Source organism: Monodelphis domestica, chromosome 3 (assembly GCF_027887165.1).
Source record: "Monodelphis domestica isolate mMonDom1 chromosome 3, mMonDom1.pri, whole genome shotgun sequence".
NCBI classification, from domain to species: Eukaryota; Metazoa; Chordata; class Mammalia; order Didelphimorphia; family Didelphidae; genus Monodelphis; species Monodelphis domestica.
In genome coordinates, this window is record NC_077229.1 from 101,389,235 (window position 1) to 101,413,130 (window position 23,896).

The 23,896-nt window shown below is 40.0% G+C and overlaps 1 pseudogene; it reads left to right on the plus strand.

The window, feature by feature from the left end:
* Window positions 1-3,849: 3,849 nt before the first annotated feature.
* On the plus strand, window positions 3,850-4,614 carry LOC100014776 (trafficking protein particle complex subunit 6B-like; annotated as a pseudogene).
* The last annotated feature ends 19,282 nt before the right edge of the window (window positions 4,615-23,896 follow it).

Here is a 23,896-nt window from a genome sequence, read left to right on the forward strand (position 1 = left end):
GTACAGTGGGGATTGTGTCAAAGATAACTATATGGAGAGTGTCTCTGGTGTAGGCCATGACTCTAATACAGATGTGGACACTACCCAGAAATGAAAGCTCTTGCTAGCCACTAACCATGATGGAAAGGACAGAAAAGAGCCTCTTTTTAGGTATCTATATAATGTATTTAAATTAATATGTTCCTCTTCAGCCGTGCTGGGAGGACAGGAGAATTATTGGAGAAGATTTACTATATGATTCATTTGTTACTTGAATATTGACTTATTCCTTGCTTTTGCTTTAAATTCAAGTATCATCTAGTTTTGCCTAGAAAAGATTGTGAGGCTCAGAGTTTTGTATTTCAAAAGATGGGGAACCCAAAAAGGGAAGGAAACTTTGCATAAATATGCATAAGAATTGAACCACCTTTCTAGAGTTTCCCCTGCCCCACAAACTGTTCATATCCTAGGTAGTGAGGTGGCATTGTAGATAGACCTCTGGACCTGGAGTCAAAAAGACTTGAGTTCAAATTTGGCCTCAGACACTTAACTGGCTGTGTGATCCAGAACAAGCCACTTAACCCCTTTTGCCACAGTTCTTTATCTGAAAGCTGGAGAAGGAAATGGCAAACCACTCCACTATCTTTGCCAAGGAAATCCCAAATGGGGTCACAAAGTTGGGCACAACTGAACAACCTACCCTGGGCAAGTCACTAAACCATTGATTGCCTCAGTTTTTTCATCTGTAAAATTCAGATTAAAATAATACCTACCCTTCCAAAGTTGTACTGAAGATCAACTGAGATAATTGTAAAGCATTTAGCATAGTGCCTGGCACATAGTTGTTTGGTTATTATTCTTTTTCCTCAAAGGGGACCAGTTGCTTCTCTACCTTTTGGCTAAGATCAAATATCAGAGAGGACCAAAATGAATAACATCACTAAGTATTGTCTTTTGATTCTTGTGTAAACTGGTTTTAAGTGAGGCAGAGTTGCATCAAGTCATCAGCCTCACTTTCTCTTCCAGAGTCATCAAAGTCCAGTGGCAAGTGTCAATCTAAAAAGAAACAATAACTACCAAAGTAGTTATAATAAGGGTCTTTAACTGAGGTGGGCAGCTTAACATGGGAAGATGCATGGAATCTCAGTCCTGGGACTTACAATGAATCACAGAAGACAAGGTACTTCTATACATTTTAGTAGAGGGGAAAGAGAATCTGCTCTGCCTCAAAGCACAAGTCAAGGTCTTAGGTAGGAGAGGCTTAGACACATTAGCCAGAGGCTAGGTTGACTGGACAAGTAATTAAGGTTTTAATTATTTTTAGTTGAGTTCTGGCTTAGGTGATTCAAAATACTTGAGGGTTTATTGTTCAGTATGAGAGTAGGGTCAGTCTGGGGATTTCTGAAGACAAGTTGTCTCTCAAAGACCATAGAACCAAAACCTTCCTTCCCCTAATCCCTACCAAAATTAACAGCCACCTCACTCCCAGCACCTGCCCAAACAAACTGCCCCAGCCAAACCTGGCAGAACGCAAGGACTTTTCTGTCAGAACTGGCCAATGAATTCTGCATCATTGACCATCAACTTCTCCCCACCCCCCAGAGATGGAGGTTCCACACCTCCTTAGGACTATCCAATGGGCTGGACCCAAGTAACTCACCTGAACCAGTAGAGACAAGCCAGGTTACCTCATCCCTGACAACAATCCTATAAGAGGTTTAACCCAGCTCCACTCAGGTGGAGACTCAGCAGCCATATCTCCCTATTTGCTGCTCCTTTTCCCCATTCCCCTCCCCTCACTCAGATGGAACTCCAAAGCCACTGAAGCCACCTCTCCTGGCATTGGGCCTCTCTTCCTCACATCTCCTTCCCTCCCTTCCCCCTGCCTCTCCTTTCCTCCAATAAAGCTTCACTATGCCACCACACTCTTGTCTCATCAGTCTCTTAGTCAGTCAGTCCTGTCAGTCAGGACTGGCAATTACAAGATAGTCAAGACAACTGGTGATGGTTCAGAATGCAATGGCTCCTTTGATGTCTAACCAAATTCTAAGCATTCCAGAGCACCAGCTTCTGCCTCAGCCATTGGAACAAATTGTCCTCAAATGCCCCTCACTGAGACCTGTCAGTTATCCTCAATTTGGTTTATTAAGTCAGTTTTACTAGTGAAGAAACATGATGTTATTATGGGAACTTGCCCTCCAGATGATACCCTAATGGGCCCCTTGCCCCAAGAACTAAAACTTACATATCCTTATTTATGTACTGCCATAAGGATATGTTAGCTCAAGGCTTCAGGTTTCACTGACCTAGGTCACTGGCCAGACCATATGTTCACTGACCTGACCCAGGTCACCGGCCAGACCATATGTTAAAAGGAAGCACCTGGGACTAAGATTGATGTGTCTTCACTTCTGGTGCCTGATTCTCAAGACGACCCCCACCCCTAGCCCTCTATATAAACCAGACCTCCTCGATGCTCAGGGTCATCCACTTCTTGTGGAGGCCCAAGCTATAGGGGTCTTCCGCTTCTTGTGGAGGCCCAAGTTATAGCTTGAATAAAGTGCCTCTTGTATATTGAATTACCGTGTGTGTGTCCTCCTTGGAATCTGAACCAAAACTGGACAAACATTTGGGGGATCATCCTGGGATTCCAAAGGTTTGGACCACACAGTGGTAAAGGTACTTGTATCCCTGAAGGGAAATCTGAGTGCATCTGTCTGTGTGAATGTGTATGGGGAAGGGAGAGTCTGGATCGTGGCATACAGCTAAGTTGCTGGCAGATTCTGTGCTCTGTGGATTATACGGAGATGGCCTATTGCCAAATCAGATCTATTAAGACCCCCTTTCACCTGTTTCTGAGTGAGGACCTGCCAAGTACGCGGTTCTCAAGTCCTGCGAGGGGCCAGGCCGGAACAGCTAGGAAAACAGAAGTTGTTGTTTTGAGAGATTGAGAGATTTCCCTTCTAGAGGATTTGTTAAGAGCACTCAGTAGGAACTTTGGGGTGGTTAGAGGCCCCCCGCCCAAGTTGGACTTGGGACAGGGACCAGGTCCCTGAAACAGAGGCTCGAGTCCTCTGAGGACTCAATGCGTCCTAAGGAGCACTGTTGGATGGTGAGTGTAAAAAATTTCCATGCTGGAAGATGTGCCAAGGAATAGGATCTCTAAGATAAGCCCCTGGGATCGGGGGAGTGTACTCTTGCCTGCCTCGAAACCTAGTGAAAGTCTGTATCTCTGTTGTTTGTCTTCCTCGTCTATTTGTTGTCTGGCTTTTACGGTTTGTCTCATGTGTCTTTCTATATTTGGGCCTTTAATAGTCTTCATGGGCCAACAAACATCTACCCCCCTTAGATTTGGTCTTGGCTCACTTCTCCATCTTTAAGGTAGGAGCCCAAAATCTCTACCAAGAAGCTATCAGTTTATTGATCAGATCTGCCTTCCTCCTTTGCTGCAGGGAGGAAGAGGGTTGATTCTGAACAGAAAGACAACTGGTGAGACACTCCCACTTTGGGGATGTTTCTGTTTATCATTGTCTTTGTAAACTTGGGAGGATAGCTAATGATTTTGATATGGTACAAATATAATTTCATGCCCCCTGCTAGGGCAGGGGCAGGGCGGGCTGAGGATGGGATTGGGTCCTCGGAGGTTTCTCCTGTGCCTCGGTCGCAGCCCTGCCTGTGGCAGGGCATCCCAGCCGTGCTGGCGCCTTGGAGGATGTAGTAAAGTCCCCTGCCCTGTCCCCCTGCCGCCCACGGGCCCGGGCTCTGATGCAGTGGGGCCTGGAGGCAGTGCATCCACCGTGACATTGGCAGTGGTGCTTGGGTCCTGACCTCCGCCCTCCCGGGATCCCCAGAGCCCAGAAGAAGCAGGAAATGGCAGACGAGGCACTTTTCTTGCTTCTTCACAACGAGATGGTGACAAGTCCGCAGAGCAGGGGGAGGTGGAAAATGGAAGGTATATTACTAAGCTGGAGAACATGGGTTTTAGAGTGGGACAAGGTTTACAAAGGACACTGCAAGGTTCAAGGATGAGTTAGATATCACGAAGTTCATTTGCAAAGATTTTTGGACCACTGTTGTCAAGAAACAAATTGATAACCTAAGGACAAATCATCAGGGTATCTATGTGCTTCAAGACAACAAATTTCGACTCCTGACTTAGATGTCTTCAGGAAAACAGTATTTAGATCATGCACCTAAGTATTTAGCATTTACATGTGGCTTAATCAGAGGTGGCTTATCAAATTTGGGAATAAAAAGTATTGTGATGGCTGAAGTGTCAGCAATGCCAGCATGTAAATTTCAAGTGATGATACAGAAGATGTAGCATGTTCTCAAATGCTTTTATGATGTAAAGAGATTATGTTATTCATGTATAAAGATTTTTGAGTAGTAACTTTTGACTTACTGGCATTGTCATAAGTTTCTACAGTACATTGATTCATGTAAGCTATGTGTTAATTTATTAGATGATGTAATATTCACTCTCAAATAAAATCACCATAGAATAGTTTATATATTATCTGATAGAATGGGAGAGTTTCAAAGAAAACTTACTGAGACACTACACTGTACCTATATTACAGTATGCCACATGCAACTTTTATTTCATGAAAAAATTATTAAATAAGCACACAAACAAGTTAAAATATATATATATATATATAAAATTTCATATATTATGGTAACTGTTTGTCAGTTAAATGTGAAATGTTAGCCAGATTTTATTGAGCACAAAAACTCATGGTTAGAAGTTTGTTTTGTTAAGATCTTGCAATGCATAATGGTTTCAGTGAATTTGAGAATTGTCTAAATGTGACTGATAGCCAGCCTGACACAGAGAGGGAATGTTTTATTCTATAAGGACGGAAATTGTACTGGCTACTTTATAGATGTAAAAGTCATCCAGAAAAAGTTGTTATGTTGTTGAGAAGAACTTATCCTAGAATTTAAACTTGGGATTTTTCAAATCAGATGTTAATTTAATGTAAGTGCTGTCAGAACTAGCAACAAGAAATCATATGACACACAAGAAGTTTTTAAAGTGGCTAATCTGTGAATGGGATTTAATAATACAAGTAATAAGAATTTGTTGTTCTGCAAAAGAGAGAATTTCTAAACAGTGTTGTCTTTGACTAAGGTTATATGAATTGTTTTTTTTTTAATGTGCACAATGTATAGGAAGGAATGTGTGATCTGGAGAATGCTTTGCACTTCAGTTTGGTTACACACTGAAAGATTGCTAAAGGACTTAATCAAAGTTATTTGGAAGTTGTGGAGTTCAAACTAAAATCTACTGAGAGTAAATTATTATGAAGGGGGTTTGATATATTCAAATTTTTAAATTGTAGTAATCTCACTTGTTAAAGAAGGATGGGACAAGGTTGTAAGTAATTAAATTTTGTTGTCAAGGCATTGCCGTAAAGGTAGGAGACCTCTTCTTCTCCCTGCTTGGGCTGCATAGTCAAGGTCGTGGGTTGAACTGTGTACGACCTGCCCAGCTGTATGCTCATGGTTGGAATAGTCAGCAGAGGGAGGTTTGATAAGGTTTGTGAGAAACTGCAAGGTAGGAATAGTTAGCAGAGGGAGGATTGATAATGGCTGTGAGAAACTGTGAGAGACTGTGGGAAACTTGTTTCTCTGCCCTTGTTTGGAATCCTCTCGGTTCCTCCTTGTGCCTGGCAGGTAACATCATGAATTCCTATGAATCTGCCCAATTATTGGTTCCTGCTGTTGCTGGGCGGTAACATCATATCTTCCTGTAGGTCTTAACCTATATATGCTTTGTCTGAATCCAATAAACTTTGTCGCTATGCATTTCATATAGCGTCCATTCGTTACTCTTCATTTCGTTACCCCAAGTAAGGTCACACAGGGCTGGCTGACCCTGGAGATGAGCCTTACAAAATTTAAATCGAGCCAAGCAACCTTAGGATAAATTGCTTGCAAGCTATTAACCCCTTCCTTGCACACAGGAAGGAGAAAGAAGTGCTTATAATTGTTCCACACTGATACTTAGGGACTGAAATAGGGACCTCACAGAGTTAACAACCACTGTAAGACAGAACTTAAAGATGAGTATATTTTAATTGTATATTTCAGAGGTTTCAAGATACTCAAGTAAGCAAATATTGTCAGCCCTGTCTGACCAAGAAGTTTGTTTGAAGCTGTGGAATCTTAATGCAAACATTCCATGTCCAGAATGATAAAATGAGTTGAGTGAAGTATTGTTTGGATGTAAACAAAAGCTCATTGTAAACCTGACTGTACCATAGATTTTGTTCAATATTCAGTGGTTACCTCAGTTTACCAATTTGTACTTTGAACTGAAACTTATAATTGATGAGCATTATGCTAACGATGCAGTGGTTCAGTGATGTAATCCTTTAAATCAGAATTCTTTGGGGTTACTGATTAGCAATTGAAGTGATTCCAATGAAAGGAAGAATGGAAATCTTGCTCTACTTTTTAAGCAGAAGGTTTTGAAGGAAGAGAGAGGGAGAAGGAAACACATAGGGAAGTGAAAGAGAACAAATAGATGTTCTACTCATAATTGGATCCCTGACCTAAGAATAATTTTTAAAATTAATGAATGTATTATGGGATCTTGAGTTTGGAAATATAGCTCAAAGCTTTCTTGAATTTCCCCCAGAATCTGGGGAAAAGGAATACATCTGTAAAATATTGTTACTCAAGAGTTTATAGATGTTTATAGTTAATGTGTACTTTTCAAAAGGATATTCTTTAACAGAAACATCACATACCAACTCTGCAAACAACTCAGGAATCTGATTTCCTAAAGGGATCTATTCCTGTCAGAAGATGATTTCTAAAGAAGTTTGTTGGCTAAGATACCCAAATGCAAATGTGTAGTATCAAGTACTATTGTACTAATTTTCTCTGTTTCTATCTGGTGTTCTAGTTTTTGCCCCAGTCCTGGTTTCTACACTTCTATCTTAGGGGCTGACTCTTCCCCTTGTGACCTGTCTGCCAATCAGGGGAAACAGTTGCTGGACATCCTTCAGATCTCCAAGTAGGTCCCCACCTACCTAGGACCCAGGCATTCACTGAGGACATGCCCCAAAAGACCCTGTGCCTACAGCCTTACCCTTCCTGTTCAAGTTTTGGCTACTCCCCTGCGGGATATATGGATGGTGAATTTGTAACCTTATCATTTCTTTAGTTACTTCTAGAGTAAAAGCACTCCTGGGAGTCACCCAGATGTCCCTGTAACCTCGGCAACTATTCCAGCCTGAAGCCCTGGATATTGCCTATGGCCAATACCTCTCTCCTGACAATAGACAGGGACAGCTCTACAACCATTCTCAGCTCTGAAGAAGCTACAGGATATTGAGACCATCGCCCCTTTCCCCCTAAATATGTAGAGAGGGGGGAGATGACATGGGCATTGCACCCCCAGAAACTTGGGCAAACTATTATCAGGGAAACTCTTCTGCTCCCTTACATCCTCGTGACTCCGAATGACAGTAAATACCTTCTCCCACCCAAAGGCATTCCCTATGGTTGTGTGCATCCTCAGGTTTGACCCCCTGTGTAGCTAAAGGCTCCTTAGACTCCAACCAAGATCTCTGCTTACTGGTGACTGTTTTTCCTAAGGTCTTACTCTATAACAGCAAAGGTCTTTATTGGAGAGGGCTAGATCTTCTATTCCTCCAGCAGGGTGGACTCTGTGCTGCTCTAGGAGAAGAATGCTGCTTTTATGCAGACCTCACAGGTGTAGTTAGGAATTCCATGATAAAACCACGAGAAGACCTGGCCATCAGGAAGAAAGAACACAAGGCCCAGAAATCCTGGTATGAGCAACTCTGTCACAAATCCCTGTGGCTGACAACCCTCATTTCCACTTTATTGGGTCCCCTCTTCATTCTCGTCATTTTGCAGACCTTTGGATCTTGTATTATCAATAGACTTGTGGGTATGTAAAGGAGCGCATTAACACAGTCCAGATCATGCTCCTAAGGCAGCAATTCCTGCCCCTAAATGACATCCACTGTCCCCATGAGTAGGATTCCTCATTGTCCTAAAAGAAGTTGGAAATGAAAAAACATAATGTTATTATGGGAACTTGCCCTCCAGATGATACCCTAATGGGTCCCTTGCCCCAAGAACTAAAACTGACATATCCTTATTTATGTACTACCATAAGGATATGTTAGCTCAAGGTTTCAGGTTTCACTGATCTAGGTCACTTGCCAGACCATATGTTCATTGACCTGACCTAAGTCACCGGCCAGATCTGTTAAAAGGAAGCACTTGCAGACTTCCAGGTAGGCATGGTGGAAGTCTAGACACGGGACACTTCCTCTCCCCAGCACACACCAACAAAGACCACCTCAAAAGATCTTAAAAATCATTTTCAGAAGAACAAAGGACTGTAAATTAGGGTGCAGCATTGAAGGTACGTGGGATTGGGGAATTTCCAAACTATAAGAAGGTGAAAAAGCTTCCACCCAAACGTGAGTCAATCCACCCTCCCCCCACTCCACCTATGGAGCCAGAGCCAGAGCCATTGCACGCCAGAACCAGCGAATGAGTGAGAGGCACCTCTAGAGTGAGCAAGGGGCACCTTTAGGTCCTTGGGAGCTGACTAGGACCACTGGGGACCTACCCTTGAAAGCAGCTAGACAGGAAACCCCAGCACCCGAGGGAGCGCAGACCATAGGTGCTCAGAGCCAGTGCGCCCACCAAAACCAGCGAGTGAGTGAGGAGCACCTCTAGAGTGAGCAAGGGGCACTTCTAGGTCCTTGGGAGCTGATTAGAACCATCGGGGACCTACCCCTAAAAGGAGCTAGACTGGAAACCCAGGTGGGCAGGGGAGCGCAGACCTTGGACACCCCTGGGAAGGTAGCACAGAGAAGAGCTGCAAAGGACTGCGGAGATTCAAGAGCTTGCCTCAGGCAAAATCCTTGCTCCTTAATTCCATACACAGAGAACCTGCCCAGCTCACTCAGATTTCTGACTAAAAAAGGAAGGAAAAACATACATGAGATAGCTAATTGTGCACAGGAGCCTCAAAATTATTCCCCAAAAAAAGCAAAAAAAGACAGTGACCCTCGAGAATTTTTATGGAGGAAAAACCCAGGCTACAGAGAGAATACTAGATGAAATTCAAACAAAGGCAAAACCTTCTTTAAAAAAAAAAAACAAATGGAAATTTTCCACAAGCCCTGGAAGAATTTCAATTGGAGCTTATAAAAAGATGGAAGCCTTCTGGCAAAAGAAATGGGAAATGGTTAAAAAAAAAAAAGGAAGAAATCATAGCTGAATATCAAAAGATTAAATCAGAAAACCAAATGATTATAACTGAAAACAAGTCCTTAAGGACCAGAATTGAGCAACTGGAAGCCAATGATCTTGCAAAACAGCAAGAATTAATAGAGCAAAGTCAAAAGACTGACAAAATATAAGAAAACATAAAATATCTCACTGACAAGGTGACAGATCAGGAAAACAGAGGAAGGAGAGACAATTTGAGAATCATTGGTCTACCTGAAAAATCAGAAATAAACAGAAAGCTTGACACCATACTACAAGAGATCATCCAAGAAAACTGCCCTGAAGTTCTTGAACAAGGGGGCAAAATAGACATTGAAAGAGTTCATAGAACACCCTCTACACAAAATCCCAAAAAAACAACTCCCAGAAATGTAATTGCCACATTCAAGAGCTTTCAAGCTAAGGAGAAAATTCTACAAGAAGCCAAAAAGAGGAAATTTAGATACCAAGGAGCACCAATCAGGATCATACAAGACCTCGCAGCTTCCACACTAAAGGACTGCAAGGCCTGGAACATGATATCCAGAAAGGCAAGAGAGCTGGGTCTTCAACCAAGAATCAGCTATCCATCAAAACTGACTATATACTTCCAGGGGGAAAGTATGGGCATTCAACAAAATAGAAGATTTCCAAGTATTTGTAAAGAAAAGACCAGAACTACGTGGAAAGTTTGATATCCAAACACAAAGATCAAGAGTAACATGAGAAGGTAAATATGAAAGAGAGGGAAAATGAGAAAAAAATGTTCTTTTTAATTCAAACTCTCTTCTTTAAGGGCTACAATTAGGTCAAATTATACATATTAATATATGGGGGGAAATGTTATTTGTAACTCTGAAAAAATGTTTTCATTATTATAGTAAATAGGAGAATCATTCATAGGAAAAGATTGGGGCATTAAGGGCTATAAAATGATATGCAAAAGTAGGTGGGGGGAATCAATGGTGGTACCAAAAGATACTTGAAAAAATAGAATAATCTTTGTCACACAAAGATACACATGGGAAAGGGAGGGGAAGAATACTCTTATAAGAGGAAGAGAGTGCTAATAGGTAATACTCGAACATTACTCTCAGTGAAATCAATTCTGAGAGGGATGAGCATCTAGATCCACTGGGATCTTGAAGTCTATCTTATCCTACAGGGTATGGAAGAAGGGAAAACTAAGGGGAGTAGGAGTAGGGAGAATAAAAAAGGGAGGGAAGGATAGGGGGGAGGGAACTTAAAAGACCCTAAAAAAACAAGAAGGGAACAAAAAGAGAGGGGCCAGAAAGGGAAGCATATTAAGGGAGGGGAATAGGGGGATTGACTAAAAGTAAACCACTGGATTAAAAGGATATAGCAAAAGAAGAAAGGACATAACTAGGAGAGGATATCAAAATGCTAGGGAATTCACAAGTGACAATCATAACTTTGAACATGAATGGGATGAACTCATCCATAAAACGTAGATGAATAGGAGAATGGATTAGAATCCAGAATCCTACCACACGTTGTCTATGAGAGATGCACCTGAGGCAGATACTCACAAGGTCAGAATTAAAGGTTGGTGTAAGACCTATTGGGCCTCAACTGATAGAAAGAAGGCAGGAGTTGCAATCAAGATATCTGACAAAGCCAAAGTAAAAATAGACCTGATTAAAAGGGATAGGGAAGGTAAATACATCCTGATAAAAGGGAGTATAGATAATGAGGAAATAACACTAATCAATATGTATGCACCAAATGGTATAGCATCCAACTTTCTAATGGAGAAACTAGTAGAATTGAAAGAGGAGATAGTAAAACTATACTAGTGGAAGACCTGAACCTACCACTATCAAATTTAGATAAATCAAATAAAAAAATAAACAAGAAAGAGGTAAACGAGGTGAATGAAATCTTAGAAAAAATAGAGTTAATAGATATATGGAGAAAAATAAATAGGGACAAAAAGGAATACATCTTCTTTTCAGCAGCACATGGTTCATTCACAAAGATTGACCATATACTAGGTCATTAAAACATGGCATCCAAATGCAGAAAAGCAGAAATAATAAATGCAACCTTCTCATATCATAAGGCAATAAAAATAATGATCATTAAGGGTTCATGGAGAGCCAAATCAAAATTTAATTGGAAATTAAATAATATGATTCTCCAAAATCAGCTAGTTAGACAACAAATCATAGAAACAATTAATAATTTCATTGAAGAAAATGACAATGATGAAATATCCTTTCACACTCTATAGGATGCAGCCAAAGAAGTACTCTGGGGAAAATTTATATCCTTGAGTTCATATATTAGCAAATTAACAAATTAGGGAGAGCAGAAGTCAATGAATTGAACATGCAAATAAAAAAACTTGAAAGCAAACAAATTTTAAAAACCCAGAAGAAAACCAAATTAGAGATCCTAAAAATTAAGGGAGAAATTAATAAAATCAAAAGTGATAGAACTATTGAACTAATAAATAAGACTAGAAGCTGGTACTTTGAAAAAAACAAACAAAATAGACAAAGTATTGATCAATCTAATAAAATAGAGGAAAGAAGAAAACCAAATTAACAGTGTCATGGATGGAAAGGGAAAACTCACCTCCAATGAATAGGAAATTAAGGCAATCATTAAAAACTATTTTGCCCTATTATATGGCAATAAATACACCAATCTAGGTGATATGGATGAATATTTACAAAAATATAAATTGCCTAGATTAACAGAAGAAGAAATAGAATTCTTAAATAATCCCATATCAGAAAAATAAATTAAACAGGCCATCAAAGAACTCCCTAAGAAAAAATCCCCAGAACCAGATGGTGAATTCTATCACATTCAAAGAACAGCTAATTCCAATACTATACAAACTATTAGACATAATAAGCAAAGAGGGAGTTCTACCAAATTCCTTTTATGACACAAATATGGTACTGATTCCAAAGCCAGGCAGGTCAAAAACAGAGAAAGAAAACTACAGATGAATCTCCCTAATGAACACAGATGCAAAAATCTTAAATAGGATACTAGCAAATAGACTCCAGCAAGTGATCAGAAGGGTCATCCACCATGATCAAGTAGGATTTATACCAGGAATTCTAGAACAGTTCAATATTAGGAAAACCATCCACATAATTGACCATATCAACAAGCAAACCAGCAAGAACCACATGATTATCTCAATAGACGCAGAGGGACTCTGGTGGAGCTTCTCCCCTCCCCCTCTCTACCACACCTGATGGCATTTTTTTCACATCCCCACCCCTCTGCCCAGCAGTCAGTGGGGGGTGCACAGAAGTTAAGGTGGGTGGCTCACAGGTGTCAGAGCTGGAGGGGAGCACAGCACTCAGGCTACACTCTCTGGCTTTCTATACTCACTGAGGACATTCCTCACTTTACCCACTTCTCCATCCAGCAGCCCAATGGGATCCCTATCTCCCTCCCCTGTGTGGGGTAAGAGGGGCAGAGAGACAGGCATTGGATCTCTAAAAGGTCCATCATCATTGCCTTAAACCAATTCACATCAATTAAGTTTAACAAAAGGATATTTTACTTCAAAACAAAAATACCATCAATTCCCCTCCCAGGCCCCTAGAAGGTATATTCTCCCTAAACTATCTTGTAGATCATCAGTAGAATAGACTCAGATTTAATATAGTTTCTACAAATGAATGAATGAAGCATTTATTAAGAACTTATTATATACAAAACCCTATGTCAAGCACTGGTAGTACAAATAGAAAAGTAAGGCAATTCTGATCTCGAAGAGTTCACATTCGAATGAGAAGACATCGAATACAGAAGGTTTTAGCTGTTAAGTCATGCCTCTTCAATTTTCCACTGACGAAATCATATCAGTTTCTGAGGTTGAACCATTTGACAGCACCCAGGACTTTGATGGCTAGAACTTTCCTTTCTGTATCTTCAGTAGCTATAATTGTAGTCCTCACAGGAGTAGTTGTCTGTCTGTATTTCCAAAGGGGTTGTTTCCCAGCATGATGGCTGTGGACACATGGCTAGAAGTACTGATAATCCCTAGGCTTTTGAGTACAGGGTGTAAATTTTAAAAAATAATGTTCAAGACTCCAACTATTATTTTTAATCATATTTATCAACATTTAACTTGAAACAAAGGGAAAGTAAAAGGCTAGAGAAATCAAGAGAGCTCACCAGATTTTCCATGTGGAAAAGAGAGCAAGAGGGAAGAGGCACCTCCACTATATAAAAAAAACAATGATGCACGTACAGGAAAGGGAAAAGGGAATTTTGGGACGAGAAAAGAATGCTGGGAGATGAAGTCCAAAGAATACACAATTACATTCATATAAGGATCCTAGGCTCTCTCCATCAGTGTCTAGGAGACATTCAGGACAATGTATCCCCACATTGTGGGAAAATGGTGATTGACTTGTCCAGCCCATGCTACCTCCTCTCCCTCAAGATGACTTGCTGCTTTAGCTGGACTTGATTGCTTGCTGGTGGGTTGTAGTTGGTAGAGATGGCTGGTTCTTCACAGGAGTTGCTTCCCTGGATGATACCTGTGAGGGGTTGGGAAGAAGCAGGACTTGTGGTCTGGTGGTAAAGTGGGGATGGGAGAGTGCTGCCACATCCTGCACCCATCTGCCCATTGGTGGTACTGATCAAGTTCACATCCAAATATGGCTTTGGTACCAGAAGAGTCCTCATCTTAGATATTACTAGGTTGTGTCTCCATGGTGTAAGGGCCAGATTGTAAGGGGTAAAATTAAAGGGTTGGATAAGACATTTAAGAATGTGGTCACCAAGAATTATTACTCAATTCCAAATGATTTTTTTAATGCTAAAAAGGAGAAAGAGTAAAAGTAAGAAAATCAGAGGGAGTAGATATTTACTCTGGCCCAGTCTGAACCAGGTAGGGTTTCAAAGGCCCCAGCAAAGGGGACCCAGAGGTAAATTAAACAATGGTTTTATCCATTAGCCATAAGGCCTCCTTCAAGACAAGGGGCCTCTCTGGAGGCCAATATCTCCAGAACAATCCAGGGAAAGGAGTCAGTCTTTTTCACTCACTCACATGGTAGTTCTAATAGAAAAAGCAGTCCAAGGTCCTCAGCCTATGCTCCTCCAGAGTCAAGTTAAAGGCATAAGACCTCGTCACAGGAAGTTCTTTTCACTTTTAAAGACCCTTCCTTTTATCACTTCCTGTGCCTTCCTTCCACTTTTACATGGACCAATTGTAACTATAGTTTTGCTTAGGATTTCCCAAGGATCAGTCAGTGGGTTCTGATTTATCACCCACTTTCACACACATGGGTCACAGACTTCCCCCACTTACAGATAAGTGGGGTGTATACGCTTTTGGTGATTACATCTAAAAACGGGCAGGGGAGAGTTAATCTCATCTTCATAATGGTTATTCCTCAGGCAATACTAGACTGGCTGGACTCTACTCCTAGACTTTTGAGAGTCATCCAGAGGTCTCTCTGAGGGTCTGGAGTCCACTCTATCTAAGTGTGACAATTTTGGTCAAATAATGGAGTGAGAAACACTATGTGCTCAGTCCCACATGCGTAAGCATCACATAGTGTTCTGCCATGGCACGAGGTTGGTTTATTTTATAGGTTCAGTGAGAACATGCTTTTCTGGCACACAATCAATTTTCTACATACATTTTCCATAGAACTTAACAACAGACATGAAGCCTAAGGAGATAATCAATGAAACATTGTTGCTACAACAGAGATGGAGATAAATGACATGAGTAGAGTGATTTGGAGGTTAGTCCCTCTTGACCTAAGGAGAATCATTATTACTTTTGGTCAGCTTTCACAATTAATCACAATTACTTAGGAGATGAATAACAAAACATTTCATAGCTAGGTACAGGGGTCAGAGGGTAATTTAATGACAGACTAGAATTGGGGTTTTCTTCAATTTACAAGTTCTACTTTTCTTGTGTTACTTTAAAGCACCTGGCAATGTTGCCTGGTTTCTGTCTGTAGTGGAGTGTATCTTGAAGGTGATTGATGTTCTTGGTTTGCCTGGTTTGTAATGGGAGTGAATGTAACTCTGTGGAGAGGGAAAGGAGGGGGATAATGGTTAGTGATCTTTAGGTTTTAATTCTGTGAATGTAATCTTTTAGGGTAATAATCTGGGGAGATTAAGGTGGGATATATGTTTATTCTATAAGTCTTTGCTCTTATATCATTTCTTTTATATTAAAGAAAGCCATTAGTGAGGGAAGTTAAAGTAAGAGAAGTCACAGAGGGGGATCAGTGGGGGCCTCATAGCCCCCATTTCCCAAAATGTGACTTTGTCAGCCAGTGGGGGTTTGACAGCTCTCAACACTAGACTTCCTGGTTAGTGCCTTGCTCTCTTAATCTTTTGAAGCTCACAAAGTCATGACCATCTGGAATCCAACCTTCTTCACCTAAAAGCAAGAAGAAGAGTCACTGAGGCAAAAAACCAGGACCCACATGTTGGTCTCAGATGGGAAAAGGCCTCTTCCAAAATTGTGTCCCCTCTACTTGGAATACAGCCAGGCAGGAAAAAAGTCAGGGTCACAGGACAGGGTTGATTAGTGCCTCTTGAATACCCTCTAGTTCTAGTTTCATATTCCTTCAGACATTCTTCACCACCTATTTAGCCAACCTGGATGGGTTACAGAGTCTGTTCATATTTCAAAGTCCATAAGGGGACATAACTAAATACTCTGACCAGGCTTAGAAGGGAGATAGTTCCTGTTATATAGGAAATGTGTCTTTTTTCCCATGACAGTTTCCTGGCATATTGGCCGAGAATCCAAAATATAGAATGAATTGCTTCCCATTATGCCTTGGTGTCCCACTGCAGTAGTGAAATTAATTTCTTTTTTAAATCTCCATTTGGAGCTTTGATGGGAAGTTACCTGTGGACTCTATGTCTATTTCTGGGGCATTGAATTTCTCCCTCTCTCCTGAAGGTCAGAAGAAAATCTTTATTTCTGTTTCTTTTCTATTTAATTTCTCTTTTAACCCCGAGGATCTGTTTGACACTACAGAGTCCCAGAGATAATACTGTCTTGTTTTAACCCTATGCTAGCAAGACATTTGAAGAAGAATCTTGTACATCTAACCACCTCTACTGACTTAGTGTGGGTTTGGTCTGATGCTGTTTGCATAGCTCCACTGAATTGTGTGGGTTGGTGTGAAAAATCTGTAGTTCCTGTCCCTAGATCACATGTCCATTTAAGATTCAGAGAATTTTGTAGGCCTTAGTGAGATTATGTATGTTGGCTGTTCTCTTTCCTTGTGCATCTGTGGATTTTCTTTTAAACTCTTACCTCCCATCTTAGAATCAATATTATGTATTGCTTCCAAGGCAGAAGACCTGTAAGGGCTAAGCAATGGGAGTTAAGTGACTTGTCCAGGGGCACATAGCTGGGAAGTATCTGAGCCCAAATTTAAAGCCAGATGCTCCTGACTCAGGGCCTGGCACTCTATCCACTGAACCATCTAGCTACCCCTTAGCTTACTTCTCTTGATGTAACCAATCATGTTGCCCCCACTCCCATGATATTGCCAACATTTGCATTATTTTCCTCACTTACCCAGTTCTGTGCTTATAAAAAGGAACTGTGCTTCCCTCCTCTGGGTCTTTGGCTTAATGGAGGTAGCTATTTAACCCACTTTATTAACAGTTCTCAGCCTGATAATAAACTGATAAATGTCAAAGTTCAATGCCGCAGTTTATCTTTATTAAATTCTCTCAAGGTAGTTGGTGGCAGCAATGAGATCAGGGGAGAGAGTTCCTGACACTGTGGAGTGTTCCCCAGTGAGACTTTTCTTTTTTTTTTTATTTTTTTTAAAATATATTTTATTTGATCATTTCCAAGCATTATTCGTTAAAGACATAGATCATTTTCTTTTCCTCCCCCCCACCCCCCATAGCCGACGTGTAAGTCCACTGGGCATTAGATGTTTTCTTGATTTGAACCCATTGCTTTGTTGATAGTATTTGCATTAGAGTGTTCATTTAGAGTCTATCCTCTGTCATGTCCCCTCAACCTCTGTATTCAGGCAGTTGCTTTTTCTCGGTGTTTCCACTCCCATAGTTTATCCTTTGCTTATGAATGGTGTTTTTTTCTCCTGGATCCCTGCAAGTTGTTCAGGGACATTACACCGCCACTAATGGAGAAGTCCATTACGTTCGATTATACCACAGTGTATTAGTCTCTGTGTACAATGTTCTCCTGGTTCTGCTCCTCTCGCTCTGCATCACTTCCTGGAGGTTGTTCCAGTCTCCATGGAATTCCTCCACTTTATTATTCCTTTTAGTACAATAGTATTCCATCACCAACATATACCACAATTTGCTCAGCCATTCCCCAATTGATGGGCATCCCCTCGTTTTCCAGTTTTGGGCCACCACAAAGAGCGCAGCTATGAATATTTTTGTACAAGTCTTTGTGTCCATTATCCCCAGTGAGACTTTTCACTTGGAAGAAGAGATTCTCCTGGATAACTGTAAGTGGAGAGTTTTGAGCTAGGACATAACCTTAGAGCTTAGTCTAACCAGGGGAAAGCCCACGACTTTGATTTTTAAAGCCTTAAGGAATTTAAAGTCTTGTTTTAAAATTTTGGAGAATTTTTTTGGTTCCTCAAAGAGAACCCCTAGGCCAAACTAGGATTAAGGTTTAAAACCTTTAACTGAAAGCCTTGGAGAATTTCTGCTCCAAGGGGAGACCCTGGATAAACTGTGGCATCTCTTTCTTCAAGGAGAGCTCTTGACTTCAGTCAGGAGAAACTGGGAGAAAGACATAATTAAAATCTAGAGAGAAATGTCCTAGAATCAGCCTAAGGAGGGACACATTTTCTACACATTAGGAGCCCCATGTTTTTCTGCCTGTGTTCCTGACTATAGCATGGTCTTTGGAGACATCTAGTAGCCAACCTAAGAATAATAATCCACTGGTTGTCAGCCCTGTGTTTGTAAGTTATTGCATGCTTCTGTGTGACTTTGAAACAAATGCTTCAGCAGAGAGCCTAGCAAGATGGAGGCTTTTTTAACCCCTTACCTTCTGGCTTAGAATCAATACTGTGATCATTAGAAAATTGGTTAAAAGTTTCAGACTACTATTTAAATTATGTCTGACTACTTGAGTTCTGTAGATATCTGTATTTAAATATCTGTATTAAAAGGATTTCTAAAATTTTCTCACTATATGAATTCTCAGAATAAAGCTGGAGGTAGGAGGGTTGCTATTGGTCAGTTGGAGCATCTCTTGGAAACAGCATAGCTTATAAGGACTGAATATTTAGAAAATCAAATTAAGCATATGTTGCTTTTTGGTTGTTTGTCACTATACTGAATTATGTTACCTTGGTTATTTACAGTTGGAAATTTTATAGAATAAAGTGTAAAGGGGAAAATATTTTAAACTGAAGTTTAATGAGAACTCAATCTCCCTTTTTCAGCATGAGCCCAGATCTTGGAGAAACACATTTTCCTATGCCACAAGCAAGTATAATCTTCAAAGTGGGACTGGAAATCTAGTCAGGGATATAGTTAATTTTATGAAATGTATAGAAGTGAAATATAACTGTAATTTCATTTTTCTTCTTTTTGACAGTCAGCTTAGATCTAATTTAGATAGAGATAAATTCAATTTTTATCTAAAGTTGTCCTTTTAAAGCATACACATGTGAAAATGCAATTTTAAATTTATTTATTTATTTTAAAAATATTTTTCCATGGTTACATGATTCATATTTTCCCCCTCCTAGCACTGATAAGTAATTCCACTGGATTATACATGTATTATTACTCACAATCTATTTCCATATTATTCATTTTTGTAATAATCTTTTAAAACTTAAGCCCCAAATTATATGACTATATAACCAAGTGATAAAAATAAAAAATGTTTTTCTTCTGTGTTTCTATTCCCACAGTTCTTTCTCTAAATGTGGATAGCATTCTTTCTCATAAGTCTCTCATCATTGTCGTGGATCATTGCATTGCTATTAGTAGCAAAGTCAATTACATTTGATCATCTTACAATGTTTTAGTTACTGTGTATAATGTTCTCCTGGTTCTGCTCATTTCATTCCCGCATCAATTCATGGAGGTCTTTCCAGTTTTTATAACAATCAAGCAGTTCATTGTCCTTATAGCACAGTAGTATTCCATCACCATCATATACCACAATTTACTTAGCCATTCGTCAATTGAGGGACATACCCTCATTTTCCAGCTTGAAAATGCAAATGTTAAGATAAATTCCAAAGTTTCCCTTCTATTTATGAGTCTTAGATAGTTAGCTAGAGCACTGAGAAGTTAAATTACATGCTCAGTAACAGTAGATCAGAGAATAGCCAGTATATCAAAGACTTCCTTGCTTTGAGGCTGGTTCTTTACCCATGATTCTGACATGGGCACTGTACCCCAGAAACCCAGGTGAACCATTACCAGGGAAACTCCCTTGCCTTTGCATCCTTGTGACTCTTAACCTAGAAACACCCAATGACCCCACCTAGGGTCCTGAGATGTTTACCCTCTTTTGTCCTCTAGATTTAAGATGGACAAAGAGATGAATCTTTATGCCTCCAGGAAGACCCCAGTCAGATGACCACCTCACCCCACCAAAATGCCTGAGGGACTAACACTCTCCAAGTCATGTCCACACCAGGACATAGCATCTAAAGAGTATATAAACCCCAGAACTGATGTCATCTGGGGGACAGCCTTTCCATCCATGCTGTCCCCATGGAGGAACAGCCTTTCCTTTCATGCTGTCCTCCCAAGGAACTGCTCCCCATCTTGCTGTCCCACCTTGCTATCCTCCTGGCCACTCTCAATATTACTTTCTAAATTAATAAATTTATTTTTTGTTTTTAAGCTAAGTTTTGGAGTCTTGCATGCTTGCAAAAGGTATCCTTCCTGAACCCCAAGGGTATCCTTCCTGCCCATAACATTTTGATGCCCAACATTTTTGGCTCTCCTGAAAGCTACTCCTGTACTCCAGATTGTCCATGAGGACACAGCTTCTCAGGTAGGAAGGAGTCTTTTCTTTGACTCCTGAAATCCCCATCTTTTGGGTGATATCTTTGTGAGAACTCTTTTATGCTCTCTCTCCCATCAGCCCCAGATCAGTCTGGCCGCTGGAGTTTGAGGTCTATCTGTTGGCTTCCCCTTCTGATACTAGAAGACATTCTGATGTGTGGGGAGTCTCGCCTCAGTCTTACACTGAGTGTTCACCTCAGTCTTGAACTGAGTGCTCTTGGTCGGGCAACCTCTGTGGACGCATAGTTGTTGACCCTCTGGTGTGGAATTGGCCATCCCGCATCTAAATGGGACAGAGACAGAGTACCCCGAGATTCCCCTTTGGGATGTATACTTAAAAATTGGAAAAATTGGCACTAAAGGAAAAGCAACCAATTTCTATTTGTAATGTTGACTGGCCACATTACATCCTTGATAAGCAAGAGGCATGGCCTATCCATGGCACACTAAAATTGAAATTTTAGTCAAGCCAGATAGGGACTAGCCAATCCAATTAAGACAAAGGGAGAAACATGCTTGCAGGCCTCTCCTGTTGGAAAGAGATCAAGTCTAAGCAGCCTGAGAGAAAATTCAGTTGGATTTTTTGTTTGTTTGTTTGTTTTCTCTCATGTTAAATAGCTGAGCAACATAAAAAAAATGATGAGGAAATTGACTTTTTGGTACCCTAACTTCTAACACCAGGTGGCAATTGGACATATTTTATGGACAGAAGCTCCTTACCTTTTAGCTTTATTCTCTCACCATGATCCCAGTCCTCCAAACTCTACTCTTCACTTGGATTTTAAGGCAAGGGCCCACCGAGAAACCCAGATGGAGATGGGGGGGAGGAAACAGGGAAGCTTTTCAGTTCACTGATCAGATCTGCCTTCCTCCTCTACTGCAGAGAGGAAGAAGGATTGATTCTGAACAGAAAAACTGGTGAGACACCCCTATTTGGTGGATTTTTAAATGTCTTACACTTTTAAAACTAAAGTTTTTTTCAACTTAAAGAACAACCTATTAATTATCTTCTGTTTTGAGATAAACAGGGAGAGATAAGAAGACCTGATAAATCTCCTTTCCCTGTCTGCTAGCCAGAAGGAAGTAATGTTCTCGGTCACCGAGAGACTACCACTAATATTAGAGGTATTTATTGGTATTTTATTTCAAAATTGTGATCATGTATTTATGTGGGTTTAAAAAAATAACATCCTAATTTTAATTTTGTCAGACAGTGAAATTTGTTTGTATAGAAAAGCTACAGATTGGTTTTGTAAAATAGGTTTTTAGCAGTATAGCCTCAAAAAGACTGCATTCCATCCTTATCTACCTTTCTACCATAAGAAGTTTAAGGGAAAAAATGGGTTTAAGTGTTTAAACTTACCAAAAATGGTTTTTTGTTTAAAATTATCAAATGGTTTTCTTAATGGTTTTCATCCCAGTTTATTAAAGTTGGACTAACTTTATTGTTACATTTAACTTCTTAATCTTGAAAATAGTTAATCAGCCTGCTTGTCAAAAGGCTTACTTTAAGGTTTACAGTTCTTAAAAGGTTTCAAATCTCTAAATTTAAAATAGATCATGTTTACTAAATACTAATACTAAATGCTTTATGAAATTTTTTAAATGTTATGTGAGTTGCTGTTGAAATATGTATTTTAAATATTGTTTGGATGTAAACAAAAACTCATCACAAACCTATAGATTTTGTTCAATACTCAGTGGTTACCTCAGTTTACCAATTTGTTCTATGAACTGAAATTTATAACTGATGAGTACTATGCTCATCAGTACTATGATCCTTTAAATCAGAATTCTTATGGGTTACCAATTAGCAATTGAAGTGATATCAATAGAATGTTTGTTTGACTTATGATGGTAAAAGCAAGTCAGAGAAGGTGAAGAGGTATGTTGGGTTTGAATTCAGAAGAAAGAGGGACTTTGCTCTAAAGTCCATAAAGCTTGAGTATGAAGATTTGTGAAGGAAAAATGGAAGTTGTGTTCTGCTTTTTAAGCAGAGGGTTTTGAATGAAAGAGAGAGAGAGAGAGAGAGAGAGAGAGAGAGAACATGAAAGAAAACAGATAGATGTTTTGCTCTCATAATTGGATCTTTAACTTAGGGATAATTTGTAGAATTGATGTATGTAGTTTTGGAAAATCAAAATTCCTTAGAGAGATTCCTGACTGGTCTTATCTTAGTTCCTTCAGATGGCCTAAGGTCAGGATATGATCTAGCCTTGATTTGTATTTACTATAGAGCTAATGAATTCAACATTTCTGTTCAGGTTTTATGACTAAATTGTGACAAATTAATTATTGCCAAAATATGTAAAATAATTGCTATAATGTAGACTCATAGGCTTTAAGGAATCCTTAGAGAGGGCAAATGGTCAGAAAAGCTTGTTTGAGGATATGGAAATTTGTTTTTAGTCTGCTGATAAGCAGAATTTCTCTGAGCTGTAATGGGTGAGACTTATCCTTTAAGGAAAAGAAGGCTTCTGGGATCCAGTGGCAAGTGCTCTAAGGAGAGAGAAAGTCCTAGGATGGTTAAAGAGAAGGCAGCCCAAGGCTCACTTTGGACTGAATTTTCCTGACCATCTAGACTGTTAATCCTGGAGTGAAACAATAATGGCAGTGCCAGCCTTGCTTGGTACATGAAGCCACTCACTATGTCCTTTGACATGGGGAGATATTTTCCCTTTCTGGACCTTCTTCCTTTGTGACATCCCCATAATCAGCACAAAATACAAATTGGAAAATTGAAGTTTCCATTTCCCCAAACAACCTATTAGGTTAGTAATTAAACATTCTCAAATTCTTAGGAACATACTTTGAGAAGTAGGTGAAGTTTATTAATTGATGGCTTGTATTTGCAGCCTTAATTGAAGTTTGAATCTTGAGCTTGGAATAGCTCAAAGCTCTCCTGAATTTTCCCCAGAATCTGGGGTAAAGAAATTCATCTGTAAAATATTGTTACTCAAGTGTTTATAGATGTTATAGTTAATGTGTACTTTGCAAAAGGATATTATTTAACAGAAACATCACATACCAACTCTGCAAACAACTCAGGAATCCAATTTCCTAAAGGGATCTATTCCTGACAGAAGATGATTTCTGAAGAAGTCTGTTGGCTAAGATACCCAAATGCAAATGTGTAATGCCAATTGTTATTGTACTAATTTTCTTTGTTTCTATCCCCCTAGTCCTGGTTTCTAAACTTCTATCTTGGGGGCTAACTCTCCCCTTGTTACCTGTCTTCCCATCAAGGGAAGCAGTCACTGGACATCCCTCACATCTCCAAGCAGATTCCCAGCTACCTAGGATCCAGGCATTCACTGAGGACATGTCCCTAAGACCCTGTGCCCACAGCCTTTCCTTCTCTGTTATCTAAACCCCTTTTACTTTAGCTCTTAACTACCTGACCATAACTATTTCTTTCCTTAAATTTTGGGTCTTCTTCTATGTTTTAAATCATGAATATCCAGCCAGCTGGACATATAATTCTCTGATTCAGCTTGGGGAAGCAGTAGCCAAAGTGGGTCCCGCTAACTGTTGGGTCTGTATGAAGCACCCCCAAAGTGGAGAGAACCCCACACCTCTAGCCCAAGATCTCAGTGCCTCTGAGGTGTATCCAAGACCTGAGGCC